Below are 18,174 nucleotides of genomic sequence, written 5' to 3'. Positions count from 1 at the left end.
ACCCTCTGTGGCAGAGAGTTCCAGAGATTCACCACTCTCTGTGTGAAAAAAGTTCTCCTCATCTCGGTTTTAAAGGATTTCCCCCTTATCCTTAAGCTGTGACCCCTTGTCCTGGACTTCCCCAACATCGGGAACAATCTTCCTGCATCTAGCCTGTCCAACCCCTTAAGAATTTTGTAAGTTTCTATAAGATCCCCTCTCAATCTCCGAAATTCTAGAGAGTATAAACCAAGTCTATCCAGTCTTTCTTCATAAGACAGTCCTGACATCCCAGGAATCAGTCTGGTGAACCGTCTCTGCACTCCCTCTATGGCAATAATGTCCTTCCTCAGATTTGGAGACCAAAACTGTACGCAATACTCCAGGTGTGGTCTCACCAAGACCCTGTACAACTGCAGTAGAACCTCTCTGCTCCTATACTCAAATCCTTTTGCAATGAAAGCTAACATACCATTCGCTTTCTTTACTGCCTGCTGCACCTGCATGCCTACCTCCAATGACTGGTGTACCATGACACCCAGGTCTCGCTGCATCTCCCCCTTTCCCAATCGGCCACCATTTAGATAATAGTCTGCTTTCCCGTTTTTGCCACCAAAATGGATAACCTCACATTTATCCACATTATACTGCATCTGCCAAACATTTGCCCACTCACCCAGCCTATCCAAGTCACCTTGCAGTCTCCTAGCATCCTCCTCACAGCTAACACTGCCCCCCAGCTTAGTGTCATCCGCAAACTTGGAGATATTGCCTTCAATTCCCTCATCCAGATCATTAATATATATTGTAAATAGCTGGGGTCCCAGCACTGAGCCTTGCGGTACCCCACTAGTCACTGCCTGCCATTGTGAAAAGGACCCGTTTACTCCTACTCTTTGCTTCCTGTTTGCCAGCCAGTTCTCTATCCACATCAATACTGAACCCCCAATGCCTTGTGCTTTAAGTTTGTATACTAATCTCTTATGTGGGACCTTGTCGAAAGCCTTCTGGAAGTCCAGATATACCACATCCACTGGTTCTCCCCTATCCACGCTACTAGTTACATCCTCGAAAAATTCTATCAGATTCGTCAGACATCATTTACCTTTCGTAAATCCATGCTGACTGTCCAATGATTTCACCACTTTCCAAATGTGCTGCTATCCCATCTTTAATAGCCGACTCTAGCAGTTTCCCCACTACCGATGTTAGACTAACTGGTCTGTAATTCCCCATTTTCTCTCTCCCTCCCTTCTTAAAAAAGTGGGGTTATGTTTGCTACCCGCCAATCTTCAGGAACTACTCCAGAATCTAAAGAGTTTTGAAAGATTATTACTAATGCATCCACTATTTCTGGAGCTACTTCCTTAAGTACTCTGGGATGCAGCCTATCTGGCCCTGGGGATTTATCGGCCTTTAATCCATTCAATTTACCCAACACCACTTCCCGGCTAACCTGGATTTCACTCAATTCCTCCAACTCCTTTGACCCGCAGTCCCCTGCTATTTCCGGCAAATTATTTATGTCTTCCTTAGTGAAGACGGAACCAAAGTAGTTATTCAATTGGTCCGCCATATCCTTGTTCCCCATGATCAACTCACCTGTTTCTGACTGCAAGGGACCTACATTTGTTTTAACTAATCTCTTTCTTTTCACATATCTATAAAAACTTTTGCAGTCAGTTTTTATGTTCCCTGCCAGTTTTATTTCATAATCTATTTTCCCTTTCTTAATTAAGCCCTTTGTCCTCCTCTGCCGGTCTTTGAATTTCTCCAAGTCCTCCGGTATGCTGCTTTTTCTGGCTAATTTGTACGCATCATCCTTCGCTTTGATACTATCCCTGATTTCCCTTGTTATCCATGGATGTACTACCTTCCCTGATTTATTCTTTTGCCAAACTGGTATGAACAATTTTTGTAGTTCATCCATGCAGCCTTTAAATGTCTTCCATTGCATATCCACCGTCAACCCTTTTAGAATTAATTGCCAGTCAATCTTGGCCAATTCACGTCTCATACCCTCAAAGTTACCTTTCTTTAAGTTCAGAACCATTGTTTCTGAATTAACAATGTCACTCTCCATCCTAATGAAGAACTCAACCATATTATGGTCACTCTTGCCCAAGGGGGCACGTACAACAAGATTGCTAACTAACCCTTCCTCATTACTCAATACCCAGTCTAAAATAGCCTGCTCTCTCGTTGATTCCTCTACATGTTGATTTAGATAACTATCCCGCATACATTCCAAGAAATCCTCTTCCTCAGCACCCCTGCCAATTTGATTCACCCAATCTATATGTAGATTGAAGTCACCCATTATAACTGTTTTGCCTTTGTCGCACGCATTTCTAATTTCCTGTTTGATACCATCTCCAACTTCACTACTACTGTTAGGTGGCCTGTACACAACACCCACCAGCGTTTTCTGCCCCTTAGTATTTTGCAGCTCTACCCATACCGATTCCACATCCTCCAAACTAATGTCCTTCCTTTCCATTGCATTAATCCCCTCTCTAATCAGTAACGCTACCCCACCTCCTTTTCCTTTCTCTCTATCCCTCCTGAATATTGAATATCCCTGGATATTCAGCTCCCAGCCTTGGTCACCCTGGAGCCATGTCTCCGTGATCCCAACTATATCATAGTCATTAATAGCTATCTGCACATTCAACTCATCCACTTTATTACGAATGCTCCTTGCATTGGACACAGAGCTTTCAGGCTTGTTTTTACAACACTCTTACCCCTTTTACAATTATGTTGAAAAGTGGCCCTTTTTGATTTTTGCCCTGGTTTTGTCTGCCTGCCACTTTTACTTTTCACCTTGCTACCTATTTCTTCTACCCTCATTTTACACCCCTCTGTCTCTACGCTCACACATTTAAGAAACCCTTTCCCTTTAACTCCATCCTCCACTATCCCATTCAACACCCCACCCCCTTTATTCAGTTTAAAGCCACCCGTGTAGCAGTGGCAAACCTGCCTGCCAGAATGCTGGTCCCACACCTGTTAAGATGCAATCCGTCCCTTTTGTACAGTTCCCCCTTACCCCAAAACAGATCCCAGTGATCTAAGAATCTAAATCCCTGCCCCGTGCACCAGTTCCTCAGCCACACGTTCAGGTCCCATATCTCCCTGTTCCTGCTCTCGCTAGCATGGGGAACTGGAAGCAAACCGGAGATAACAACCCTGGAGGTCCTGCTTTTCAACATTTTTCCGAGCTCTCTAAAGTCACGCTGCAGAATATTCATCCCCTTTTTTCCGACATCGTTTGTGCCGACATGCACTACCACTTCCGCATGTTCACCTTCGCCCTTGAGGATTTTCTGCACTCTGTCCGTGACATCCTGGATCCTGGCACCGGGAAGGCAGCACACCATCCTCGCATCCCGTCTGTTGCCGCAGAAACCCCTGTCCGTACCTCTCACAATGGAGTCTCCCACTACAATGGCCTTGCCTGCCTTAGGCCTTTTTGGTTTTGGCTCAACAGCCCTATTCGCATCGCAAGCCATTCCACCGCTCACGTCTTCTGTCCCAATAGCTTCTAAGCGGATGAACCTGTTTACAAGAGGTACACCACCCGGGGACGTTGGCATTCCATGCTTCCCTCCCTTTCTCACTGTCTCCCACCTTCTCTCTTCCAGTACCTTAGGTGTAACAATCGTACTGTAGGACTTGTCGAGGAACGACTCCGTTTCTCGTACGAACCGGAGGTCATCCACTTGCTTCTCCAGTTCCCCAACACGGCCCTTCAGGAGCTCTACCTGGATGCACTTTTCGCATTTGTAGCAGCCAGAGGCACCAGCGGTGTCCTTGACCTCCCACATACTGCAAGCATCGCACTGAATCAGCTTGCCTGACATCTCCTTCTTTCGTCTCTACCTCTCAAGCGTATTGCGTGGTCTCCTCTCCTCAGCCTCCTCGCCGAAGACTCTCGAGCCAAAGACTCGAGCCAAAGACTCACACTTTTCTCACAGGGCACTTCCCTCACAAGGCCGCTCACTCACTGCCGCTCGCTAAGAGCTGTCCTGCTTAAATTGACTGATAAATTGCCTGATTTACCAATTTACAAAGCAAATTCCTCAGTTTTCAACTGTTTTCACCCCTCTGACTCACTTCTCTCCTCCCACTTGGGCTAGAGCCAATCAGTCGTATCTCTTGCTAATCTGCTGCTGCCGTTGCTGATGTTCCTCCCAAATCTACAGCAGTTCCCATACCCTCAGTCACTCCATAACCCCACTACTCTCCCTACCTCCCTCCTCTACTTCCCTGCTGCCCCACTCCTCACCTCTCCCCTATCACACTCCCCCACTAAACACAATGTTTAAATAACATTTCTCCTCCTCCCCTCACCCACTATCTCCCTCTCCTTACAACAATGTAACAAATCTCTCATTGCACTAGGTAAAATACTCGGGTGGAGCACTGCTCTCGGGCAGTATATGTAAATTAGATCCCATTGTGATGTCATAGCTGCTAACCTCCACTGCAACTACCACAGCAAGTTCAAGTGATTCTTTCTCAAACTAGATTTTGTATAGTTAAAAATGTTATTAACTTGTAAAATATAACATCAATCTGAACAAAATTTGATTAAAAAAAAACACACCACAAGACAATTGTGAGTAAGGTGGTACAAAAATTATAGCGCTATCGTGTACCATCTTGGCGTAGTTCTGGGAACACATGCCCACAGAATCACAAATAAGATGAGAGTTTTAGTAATATACTAGACTAAATGGGACCCGTTGGGTCCCAGCATCACACAGAAGGGCTGGTCATCCAACGCAATATTCCACCTCTCCACCAATTCTAATATTGGTGGCCAGTTGGGGGGGGGGTTTCTGGAGTGCCAGTATGGGTGTTGTGGGCTGAAGGGACTGGCTTCCAGAGGGCTAGTATGCAAATTGTGTACCAAATGGATTCTTGGGCTGGCGTCTCAGTCAATCAAGCCTGTTGTGCTGGCAACTCACTCACGGCTTGTGGGCTGGTAGTTGACTCACGGTTAATCCTTGAAATTCTATTCCAAGTGGGGAATAAGGCCACCAAATTCAAGTGCAGTTTCTTACCACTTCTAGCAGGGTGCAAGGCCACCAAATTCAAGTGCAGTTTAATACCATTTGAAGTAGGGTGCAAAGCCACTAAAGACAGCGAGTCGTGACCTCTCACTCCTCCATCTTGGAGAGACTGAGCCACACCCACATTTCCGGGTTTTATAACCCACCCCCCCCCACCACCGGAAAAGGTGTGGCTTTCATGGAGTGATTGACAGGCGAGGGATTCTCAACATTTAAAAAAAAACTAATAACACTTTTATTTTTCATTGATGGGAAGAATTCTCCGCACCTGCTCAGCGGCGGGGCACTGAGTAAGATGGCCAAAAATCACATACATAAGTGGTAGCGTTTTAACTAAAATCAATATACAGTGCAAACAGAAGTAAGTGCATTTGCAGTAGTGCCTTTTAACTTCAAGCCAAAGCACCCAAGCCACCATTTGCAGTAAGTAGTGCCTTTCAACTTCAAGCCAATGCACCCATGCCACCATTTGCAGTAAGTAGTGGCTATCAACTTCAAACCACACCCAAGCCATCATTAGCAGTAAGAGGTGCCTTTCAACTTCAAGCCACCATTTGCAGTAAGTAGTACCTTTCAACTTCATGCCAGCATTTGCAGTAAGTGGTGCCTTTCAACTTCAAGCCAGTGCACCCAAGCCACCATTTGCAGTAAGTAATGCCTTTTAACTTCAACCCATTGCATCCAAGCCACCATTTGCAGTGTAGTGCCTTTCAATTTCAAGCCAAAGCAACCAAGCCACCATTTGCAGTAAGTAGTGCCTTTCAACTTCATGCCACCATTTGCAGTAAGTGGTGTATTTCAACTTCAAGCCACACCCAAGCCACACCCAAGCCATCATTTGCAGTGTGGTGTCTTTCAACTTCAAGCCACACCCAAGCCACCATTTGCAGTAAGTATTACCTTTTAACTTCAAGCCAAAGCAACCAAGCCACCATTTGCAGTAAGTAGTGCCTTTCAACTTCAGACCAAAGCTCCCGAGCCACCATTTGCAATAAGTAGTGCTTTCAACTTCAAGCCAAAGCACCCAAGCCACCATTTGCAGTAAGTAGTGCCTTTCAACTTCAAGCCAAAGCAACCAAGCCACCATTTGCAGTAATAGCGCTTTTCAACTTAAAGCCAAAGCTCCCAAGCCACCATTTGCAGTAAGTAGTGCCTTTCAACTTCATGCCACCATTTGCAGTAAGTAGTGCCTTTTAACTTCAAGCCACAATTTGCAGTAAGTAGTGCCTTTCAACTTCAAGCCAATGCACCCACGCCCCCATTTGCAGTAAGTAATGCATTTTAACTTCAAGCCATTGCACCCAAGCCTCCATCTGCAGTAAATAGTGTCTTTCAACTTCAAGCCACACCCAAGCTTTAGAACCAATAGAGACATTTTTTGCAAGCTTTAGAACCAATAGACATTTTTTGCAAGCTTTAGAACCAATAGACATTTTTTGCAAGCTTTAGAACCAAGACATTTTTTGCAAGCTTTAGAACCAATAGACATTTTTTGCAAGCTTTAGAACCAATAGACATATTTTTGCAAACTTTAGAACCAATAGACATATTTTTGCAAGCTTTAGAACCAATAGACATTTTTTTGCAAGCTTTAGAACAAATAGACATATTTTTGCAAGCTTTAGAACCAATAGACATTTTTTTGCAAGCTTTAGAACCAATAGACATTTTTTTGCAAGCTTTAGAACCTATAGACATTTTTTGCAAGCTTTAGAACCAATAGAGACACTTTTTGCAAGCTTTAGAACCAATAGACATTTTTTGCAAGCTTTAAAACCAATAGACATTTTTGCAAGCTTTAGAACCAATAGACATTGTTTTGCAAGCTTTAGAACCAATAGACATTTTTCTGCAAAGCTTTAGAACCAATAGACATTTTTTTTTGCAAGATTTAGAACCAATAGACACTTTTTTTGCAAGCTTTAGAACCAATAGACATTTTTTGCAAACTTTAGAACCAATAGAGACATTTTTTGCCAGCTTTAGAACCAATATACATGTTTTTGCAAGCTTTAGAACCAATAGACATTTTTTTGCAAGCTTTAGAACCAATTGACACTTTTTTTGCAAGCTTTAGAACCAATAGACACATTCTGCAAGCCTTGTAGAACCAAAAGAGACACTTTTTGCAAACATTTAAAAAACAATAGACACTTTTTGCAAACATTTTAGAACCAATAGACACATTCTGCAAGCATTTTAGAACCATTAAGGCCACTTACATTTGAGTTGACATGTGTTCAGTGTTATTCACAGCTCAGAGAAACGTGACCCTCTGCCTTCCTCCATCTTGAAGAGACTGTATGGCACACCACTTCCTGGTTTTATAGTCCCTCCCCCCTGCTGCCAGCGGGGGCAGCAGAGAGAATGGGAAATTTTGTAAAAATATTATTATCTCTGTCATTTTTCATCGACGGGAAAAATCCTCGGCACACGTGCGGCGGAGGGGGGCTCTGAGCAAGGTGGCCAAAAATGACAGCCGAAGGTGGCGGCGTTCTCTCGGAAATCGCAGCACAGATGGCCAAAACCGGTCAGGAACAGAGTTTTAGTAATATAGATAGATAGATTATTTCTGGAGCCTTAGTGGTACAATCTGCAACTCTCCCTCCAAAACTGAAACAAAATATTTTAAGCCATTTGCTTGAAGGATTTGTATCGGTGACATTGAATAAATATTGAGTCCATAAATTCACCCTGGGAAGAATATCAATAGCGTTGCAATACATCCACATCAGATTTCTCAGCCAATCTGGATAAAATGGCATCCATCCTAATCTTCCAGATTGACTAGTCTTAGAGGTTTGAAGCAAATATTTGGAAGACTACTCAGTTTTTAAGGATCACTTCACCTGCATCTGCACCAGCAGACAAATAGGCAAAGTATTCAACCTAAATGTGGGCGTGGAGGCAGATTCGATAGACTCCAGATTTACAGTGCGGAAACGGGCTCTTTGGCCCAAGTCCGCGCCAACTGATGATCACCCCGTACACCAGCACTATCCTAAACACTGGGGACAATTTACAATTTTACTGAAGCCAATTAACCTACAAACCTGTACATTTGGAGTGTGGGTGGAAAACGGAGCGCCGAGAGAAAACCCACGAGGTCACATGGAGAAGGTGCACACTCCGTACAGATGGCACCGGCGGTCAGGCTCGAACCCGGGTCTCTGGCGCTGTAAGGAAGCAACTTTACCGCTGCCCCACTGTGCCGATAGTGGTATTTAAGAGGCTTTTAGATAGGGAATGGAGGGATATAGATCACATGCAGGCAGAGAAGATTAGTTTGCTTGGTATTATGCTTGGCACGGACATTGTGGGCCACTGTGGAAGCAGGCCCTGCACCACTATGCCAGGGTTTCTTAATCCTCCTCCAATCCCCACCCCTTCTGCACTCCCACAGTCTCTTGGAGGAGGAGGCCTTTCAGCCCATCAAATCTATTCCAGCTGTGGCTGTATTCTTTATGATTATTTGTTTTACAGGCCAGGCAAGCATTTTGTAAATACAGCACAGGAACAGGCCACATGGCCCACATGGAGATGAGGAGGAATTCCTTTAGCCAGAGGGTGGTGAATCTGTGGGATACATTGCCACGGACGGCTGTGGGGGCCAAGTCAATAAATATTGTTAAGGCAGAGATCAAAAGATTCTTGATTAGTAAGGGCATCATGTGTTATGGGGAGACTCAATCTTGTTCCTGCCGTTCACCTTTGCATCGAGAGAAGATGCTGACAGTACAGGTTTCTTCCTGGCAGGTCAGCTTTCAGATTGAAGAGGCAGCACTGGCGGTCTCTGGATTATCCTGGTAGCCAGTCTTTGCAAGTGTGTGTATGTGTGTGTGTGTGCATGCAGGTTGAGAGGGAAAGATAGATCAGCAATGATTGAATGGCGAAGTAGACTTGAAGTGCTAAATCGCATAATTTTGCTCATAAAACTTATGAACTATGAACTTTTGATTCCGGCCACGTAACACGTACGTTTATTAATTTTGTGCATTGGCACCCTTTGGTCTACAATAAAAATGCGCTGGATATAAACTGCAGCTGCAACCCCTCACTGCTGGAGCCTTTGTCTGGATGGAAACAATTCACACACACCTCTCTGAAGCCGGTTGCTGTGGGCTGGATGCATTTGCCTTTGTTCCAGATTCGGACTTACAGTGCATTTGCCAAAGAACAGCATGGCATCTCTTAAAGCGGACTTGAGCGATGCTTTGGAGAGTTTTAATGAGGTCCAAGCTGTCCATTGGTTCAATTTCCAATGGGCCCATAAAATTATTCTTTCTTTTACTTTGATGTGTCACGCATTCTTCACAGCCAGGCATCGTACAGCTAAGGCAGCCAAAGAAAGGTTGGCACTGATATCTTTTGGCACTGATATCATTCGTAGCATAAAGCTTACTGGTTGCAGGAATGAGGCCAAGGTTTTTCTGGCTTTAACATTCAATTCTCCAATTTTAGGCAACTAACCTTCAAACAATTCCTCCTCCCTTCTCCCCGCACCTTCTTTGGTTCCCTCTTTCTCTCTTCCCTGTTCCCCACCTGGATTTGCATCAATTTCACCCATCCCCTTCCTCTAGGCTCCTTCCTCCTATATTCCTTCCTCTGGCTTCACAATTCGTGCCTCTTCTATCCTTATCTCAGACTTTTGGTCTTTTCATGTCTGGCCTTTGTCCAACCATCTGCCTATGAATACATCCTCACACCTGTATCCATCCCATCACCTATATATATTCTCCAGGGATGCTGCCTGACCCTCTCAATTACTCCAGCGCTTTGTGTCTTTGTATCTGGGGAGACGGCCCGAAGACTAGAGCCTGCCAGGTAGGCCCGACTCACCCGCCGTGTACCGAGGACTTGCCCGCCGCGGATGGGCATCTCGTGCCGTGGACCGGGCACCCACCCAGAGGCCCGGCTCGACCACCCAGAGTGGAGGGAGTCAGACGAAGGCCGGTGAGTGGACCAGCTGCGGGAGGGAGTGCAGTGCCTCGATGGCGGAGTGGGCCGTTGGAGGCACTGCAACAGCCTGGGGCTAAGCTAGACCGGGCGCCGCTCCACGAGGCCGAGCACGTGGACCGGACGCAGCCCACAGTGGCGGACGACACCATAGCTGTGCTTGGCCAGGCCGGGACTGTGAACTTGATGAAATGGCGCCAAATGGCGATGTTGGGGGAGTCCAGAACCAGGGGCCATAGTTTAAGAATAACGAGTAAGCCATTTAGAACGGAGACGAGGAAACACTTTTTCTCACAGAGAATGGTGAGTCTGTGGAATTCTCTGCCTCAGAGGGCGGTGGAGGCAGGTTCTCTGGATGCTTTCAAGAGAGAGCTAAATAGGGCTCTTAAAAATAGCTGAGTCAGGGGATATGGGGAGAAGGCAGGAACGGGGTACTGATTGGGGATGATCAGCCATGATCACATTGAATGGCGGTGCTGGCTCGAAGGGCCGAATGGCCTACTCCTGCACCTATTGACTATTGTCTTTTGTCTATTGTCAAATCTGGCAGCACTGGCATTAAGTGCAAAATGAATTTCACTAGGTAATGTTTAAGTCTACATGTGACCATAAATATGAACCAATTTTTTCCACCTATTCCCTTGCCAGGCTTTGTCCCACTCCCACCTCTCTTCCAGCTTTCTCTCTTCTAATATAATTAGTCTGCGGAAGGGTCCCAAACCAATACATCACCTATCCATGTTCTCCATGGCCGCACGATGGCACAGTGACAGAACGGCTGCCTCACAGCGCTTGAGACCCGGGTTTGACGCTGACTATGGGTGCTATCTGTACGGAGTTCGTATGTTCTCCCTGTGGGTAACCCGTGTGGGTAAGCTGGTTTCCACCCAAACGCTAAAGACACACAGGCTTATAGGCTAATTGGCTTTGGTTAAAAAAAATAATAATGGCCCCTAGTGAGCAGGATAGTGCTAGTACAGGGAGCGATTGTTGGTCAGCATGGACTAAGTGGGCTGAAGGGCCTGTTTCTGTGCTTTATCTCTAAACTAAATTTTTAAACTGTATTAAAGGGGAAAAAGGGTAACTAGAGAGAGAGTGGGACCTCTCAGGAGTAAAAGCGGCCACCTCTGTGAGGAGCCACACGACATGGGCAAGGTCCTCAATGAGTATGTATTTACCGAGGAGAAAGACAGTAGGACGAAGGAAATTGGAGCAGTCACTGGAAGTGTCATGAGAGCAGTCAGGGTTACCTTCGAGGAAGTACTGAAGGTACTGTCGTGTTTGAAGGTAGACAAATCTCCAGCGCCTGATCAGATATATCCGAGGACATTGCGGGAAACTAGAGATTAAATTGCGGGAGCCCAGCCATTTATGAGTCATCCTTAAATACAGGAGAGGTGCCGGAAGACTGGAGGGTGACAAATGTTGTGCCTCTTTTCAAGAAGGGCTGCAGGTAAAATGCTGCGAACTATAGGTCTGTGAGCTTAACATCTGTCGTTGGCAACTTACTGGAGAGTATTCTGAGGGATAGCATATACTGGCATTTGGATGGGCAAGGGCTGATTAAGGACAGTCAGCATGGTTTTGTACGTGGGAATCGTATGTCTCACAAATGAAGACATCAGCAAATAGGTTCATGAAGGCAGAGCTGTAGATGTTGTGTACTTGGACGTAAGGCGTTTGACAAGGTGCCGCATGGTAGGCTGCTCTGGAAGGTTAGAATGCAAGGAATCCAAGGAGAGATAGCTGAATGGAGAGCAAATTGGCTCCATGGAAGGAAGCCGAGGGTGATGGTGGAAGGTTACTGGAGGCCTGTGACTAGTGGTGTGCCTCAGGGTTCGGTGCTGGGCTCATTAGTGTTTGTCATCTACATCAATGATTTGGATGAGAACATACAGGGCAAGATTAGCAAGTTTGTTGATGATACAAAAGTTAGTGGTTTTGCAGATAGTGAAGTAGGTTGTGAACAATTGCAGCAGGATCTGATCGATTGGCCAGGTGGGCGGAGGAATGGTTGATGGAATTTAATGCAGAGAAGTGTGAGGTGTTGCAGAGAAGCATGAGGTTTGGGACGTCAAACACGGGCAGGACCTACACAGTAAATGGTAGGCCTCTGTGTAGTGGTGTAGAGCAGAGTGATCTTGGAGTACAGGTGCATGGTTCCATGAAGGTCGAGTCGCAGGTAGATAAGGTGTTCAAAAAGGGTTTTGGCACTTTGGCCTTCATCAGTCAGAGTATTGAGTATAGAAGTTGGGAGGTCATGTTGCAGTTGTATAAGACGTTGGTGAGACTGCATTTCGAATATTGTGTTCAGTTCTGTTATAGGAAAGATATTATCAAGCTTGAGAGGGTTCAGAAAAGATTTACGAGGATGTTGCCAGGATTAGAGGGTGTGAGCTATTGGGAGAGGTTGAGTAAGCTGGGTCTCTATTCCATGGAGCGTGGGAGGTTGAAGGGAGAACTTATAGAGGTATATAAAATCATGAGAGGAATAGATCGGGTAGATACACATAGTCTTTTCCCAGAGTAGGGGAATCAAGGACCAGAGGACATAGGTTCAAGGTTAAGGGGAAAAGATTTAATAGGAATCTGAGTGGTAACTTTTTCACACAGAGGGTGGTGGGTGTATGGAACAAGCTGCCAGAGGATGTAGTTGAGGCTGGGATTATCCCATTGTTTAAGGAACAGTTGAACAGGTACATGGATACGATAGGTTTGGAGGGTTATGGACTAAGCGCAGGCAAGTGGGACTATGGTAGCTGCGACTGTTGGCCGGTGTGGGCGAGTTGGGCCAAAGGGCCTGTTGCCACACTATATCATTCTATGACTAAATTCTTATGTGTAGGAAGGAACTGCAGATGCTGGTTTACACCAAATATCTTCCAACACAATTCTTACTTGCTGTGACATAACTGGTCTATAAATACTGTGCTCAATAGATAATATATTATACAAACAAAAAAAAGTTCAATAAAGAATAAACTCTATTCAGCACAAACCAAACCAAAGCCCGAGATCATTAGTGCATGGACATTTTGTAGTTCAATGTTTAAACTTGTAGTCCGTAGTGTACCAGAGCCTGAAGATTGTTGGGAAGAAACTGTTCACAAACATGGACGTTTTCAGGCCCCTTTCCCTTCTTCTCGATGGCAGGAGTGAAATGAGAGCGTGGCCAGGGTGGTGTGGGTCTCTGATGATGCTGGCTGCCTTTATGATGCAGCGACTCCTGGTGTATCTTCTTCACGATGGTATCGCAGAGACAATTGTGGCTTTTGAGACTTTTGGACAGACATATGGATATGCAAGGGATGGAGGGAGATGGAATATGTGCAGGTAGATGAGATTAGGTCTTGGCATTATGCTCGACACAGACATTGTTGGCCAAGGACCTGTTCATATGCTGAAAAGGACACAAAGTGCTGGACCCACATCGTCGCTGATCCATGTTCTCCAGAGATGCTGCCTGATCTGCTAAGTTTCTCTGGCACTTTATGTATTTTGTGCATTAAAGTAAAGTAAAGTAAAATAAAGTAGCCTTTATTGTCATCCAGACCTTTCGGTCTGAACGAAATTTTGTTGCCTTGCAGTCATACATATAATAAAAATGACAAAAACACACAATAAACACAAATTTAACATCCACCACAGTGAGTTCACCAGGCACCTCCTCACTATGATGGAAGGCAAAAATCTTAAAGTCCTCGTCTCTTCCCTCCTTGTTCTCCCTCTGCTCTGATGCGACCTGTGAGGTCCCGACGCCACAGCTCCGTTGTCGGGCCGCCGCTGCCGCCGCCAGAGCCAGAACGCCACAGCTCCAATGTTGCCACTGGAACGCTGCCCGAGCTCCGAGGCCGCCAGCTCCGCCAAGAGACAATTGGCGGAGCATTGACAATTAAAATTGAATCTGAATCTGAATCCCCCCGAATGAAGAGACCAAAAACACGTTCCCCCCCCCCCCCACACCCAATGACAATTAACAATAATAAAATTAAAATAGGACAAAAGAACAAACAAAAAAGAAAAAACAAACGGACTACAGGCATCTGTAGTAATTAACCAGCATCTGTAGTTCTTTATTTCTGCACTCAATTCTTGTGCTATATTGTTTTATGTCCTCTGTTTGTTCTATGATCTATGATCTATGATCTAAGATCTGTGTTCTATGATTTACAAGACCTTTGGTTATCCACAGAATGCTGGAATATAAAGCCTGGAATATACCTTTTTGTATATGGACTGCCTTGTGATAGAAACATATATGATCAGCTTAGGTGATAAGCAAATGTGGCATTGTGATCAGGTAAGAGGAAGAGAAGTGTGGAAATGTTCACCTCCAGATTCAGGGACAGTTTCTTTCCAGCTTTTATCAGGCAACTGAACCATCCTATCAACAACCAGCGAACAGTCCTGAGCTACTATCTACCTCATTGGAGACCCTTAGATTATCACGAATCAGTTATTATTGAACTTTATCTTGCACTAAATGTTATTCCCTTTTTTCCTGTATCTATATACTGTGGACGTCTCGATTGTGATCATGTACAGTCTTTTCGCTGACTGGTTAGCATGCAACCAGAAAGCTTTTCACTGTACCTCGGTAAACTAAACTAAATTAAATTAAACAGAAATAAACATTGGCCCATTCAAGGACAAAATAGTTGACTGCGTGCACAGTGGCTGCACTGATAGGGTTTTGCAATCTTATTTTCTTTGGCTGAACGGAGGAAGTATATTTATTCAGTGTTATCTTTCCCTGATGGTTCAGACAGGGACTGTGCATCATCCCACTGTCAACATGAAATATTGCCTCACTTTCCTGATAAAGATGGTTTTGCATTTCTGGTGGTCCACAGACGAGATGGTTTGCATACTCCGAGTGCTTTGCTATACCACAAATATTGACATTGCTTCACTAAAATACGCCTTGAAATAGGATCCACCCTGCTCCTAATCTTTGCTTTAGAGTTTAGAGATACAGCGTGGAAACAGGCCCTTCGGCCTACCAAGCCTGCGCTGACCAACGATCACCCCGCACACGAACACTATCCTACACACTGGGGACAATTTAAAATTTACTAGTCTTTCCACTGACTGGTTAGCACACGACAAAAAGCTTTTCACTGTACCTCGGTACACGTGGCACTAAACAAAACAATTCTATTTTACAGAAGGCAATTATCCTACAAACCTCAAACCTGCACGCCTTTGGAGTGTGGGACGAAACCGGAGCATCCAGGGAAAACCCACGCGATCACAGGGAGAGTGCACAAACTGTATGGTCAGTAATCAGGGTGGAACGTGAGTCTCTGGAGCTGTAAGGCAGCAGCTCTACCTCTGCGCTACCATGCCATCCCTATGATTTGGGGTCCGCCATCCCCATCCAAGTGTAATGAGGAGATATATTTACCTGAGTACATAGACTCACAGCGGTATACAGCAGAGAAACAGGCCCTTCGGCCCAACCTGTCCATGCCAAATAAGATGTTTATCCAAAATAGTGCTATCTGCCTGCATTTGGTCCACATCTTTCAAAACCTTTTCTACCTACAGTGTATGTACCTGTCCGAATATTCTTTAAACATTGTACCGTATTTCCCGGCAAGGAAGACGCTTTTTTTTTGCCCTAAAATAAGGCCCGAAATTTACCAGCGATTTGGAGGCCGAAAGTTAGATTGTTAGCCAAGAAAGATAGACTTGGCTATCTCTCAGTACAGCGGCTGTAGCAGGACAGCACCGCTGGGGGGGACGAGTTCCTTCCACAGTGTGTGGGGAGTCTGGCCCGGGTCAGCACGGCAGGGATTTTGAGGAGGGCAGGAGCAATGAGAAGGAGGGGTTGGGGATCATGCCAGAAACTCACTCAGTAGCTCGGGTGGCTGCGAGTGGCCGCCGGAACCAGACAGCGGAACTGCAGCTAGTTCCGTGCCTCACAGGCGAGCTGGGTGCTACAGCTAGTCCCAGGGACATGAGGGATCTGGGAACAGCAGCCAGTCACAGGGCACGCAGGTGATCTGGGAACTGCAGAAAACATTGAAAAACACGTGCAAACTATGTATTATTAGTATTATTATTACTAATTTGTATTATTAGTATGTATTATTACTAATTACTAATTTAGTTAGTACGTATTATTACCTCCATTTATTAACTATGGCGATAGATGTGGCCCGCCATCCACTCACAAACATGGGTCCTGGCCCGACATTATTGCCATAGAGGGAGTGCAGAGACGGTTCACCAGACTGATTCCAGGGATGTCAGGACTGTCTTATGAAGAAAGACTGGATAGACTTGGTTTATACTCTCTAGAATTTAGAAGATTGAGAGGGGATCTTATAGAAACTTACAAAATTCTTAAGGGGTTGGACAGGCTAGATGCAGGAAGATTGTTCCCGATGTTAGGGAAGTCCAGGACAAGGGGTCACAGCTTAAGGTTAAAGGGGAAATCCTTTAAAACGAGATGAGAAGAACTTTTTTCAAAATCTCTGGAACTCTCTGCAACCAGTCATTGGCTAATTTAAGAGGGAGTTAGATGTGGGTTGTGGCTAAGGGGATCAGGGGGTATGGAGAGAAGGCAGGTACGGGATACTGAGTTGGATGATCAGCCATGATCATATTGAATGGCGGTGCAGGCTCGAAGGGCCGAATGGCCTACGGCACCTAATTTCTATGTTTCTATGTTTCTATGTATGCAAAAAAGGTTCCGACCCCTTGGACTAAACCAAATCTTTGATCCTGTATCGCTAGCCTTTTTTCAAAATTTAGCAACTCAAAATGGGGGTGCGTCTTCAACGCAGGTGCGTCTATATTGCCGGGAAATACGGTAATTGTACCCATCACTATCACCTCCTCTGGCAGCTTGTTCCATATGCCTACCAACCTTTTTGTGAAACCCAGGTTAATATCTCAATCATACTAAAGTTCATGAATTCATAAGTCATAGAAGCAGATTTAGACCATGAGGCAGCAACTCTACCGCTGCGTCCCTGTGCCACTACTTTCGGTGGACCATTCTGACATTAACCAATGATTTTATCATTAGCAGTGTGATCTATGTTTCGTGCAATAGATATTCATGATTATGAGTAATTCAAACTCAAATGGCACCCTGCAGATTCCAGCTGATCTGAAATTAAAATGAATGGAATTTGAATAATCTCTTTTCAGAACACGGCTGATCTATTTTTCCCTCTCAACCCCTCTCTCTATCAGATAAGGAGAGAACAGTTCAATGATTCTTTATTGTCCATGCAGAGTTTAAGGTACGTGAATTGGGATTTACCATGCAGTTATACCAGAAGAATTGTGAAAGACGGAGTGATATATAAAGCCAGACGAAAGGTTCACTTTTTATTTATTTATTTATTTATTAGTTATTTATTTCGGACAGAATAAAAGAATAAAAAGCAAATGTGAAACAGCATACAAAAAACAAAACAAAAATATTTATAAAGTGTCATAAACAATATCCATAAATAAATGAAATCATATGTGTCCGAAAAGGAGCTTTCATTTATAGTTCAGAGAAACAGCGGAAACAGGCCCTTCGGCCCATCGAGTCCGCACCGACCAGCGATCCCTGTACATTAACACTATCCTATACCCACTAGGGACATTTTTATGCTTACAGTATACCAAGCCAATTAACCTACAAACTTGTACGTGTTTGGAGTGTGGGAGGAAAGCGAAGATCTTGGAGAAAATCCACGCAGGTCACGAGGAGAACGTACAAGCTCCATACAGACAGCACCCGTACTTGAAATCAAACAAGGGTCTCTGGCACTGCATGACAGAAACTCTACCGCTGCACCACCGTGGCGGTTATTGGGGAACGAGATGGGTGAGGGGAAAAGAAAGGGATAAATGGGTACACACCAGGATAGGGGACGGCACGGGAAAGAGAGGGGGGAAGGAAAAGTAGTAAAGGGGGTTACCTAAAATTGGAGAATTCACCATTCATATCATTGGGTTGTAAGCTGCCCAAGCGGAATATGAGGTGTTATTCCTCCAATTTGCGTGTGGCCTCAGTCTGACAATGGAGGAGGCCCAGAAATGAAAGGTCAGTGTGGCAATGTTGTTGTTGTATCTGTTCCTACCACTATCACACAGACCATATTCCCCACCATTGACTCCATCCACACTTCACGCTCCCTCAGAGTAA

The sequence above is a fragment of the Leucoraja erinacea genome, chromosome 4 (genome assembly GCF_028641065.1).
Source record: "Leucoraja erinacea ecotype New England chromosome 4, Leri_hhj_1, whole genome shotgun sequence".
Classification (NCBI taxonomy): domain Eukaryota; kingdom Metazoa; phylum Chordata; class Chondrichthyes; order Rajiformes; family Rajidae; genus Leucoraja; species Leucoraja erinaceus.
This window is presented reverse-complemented; position numbering follows the sequence as displayed.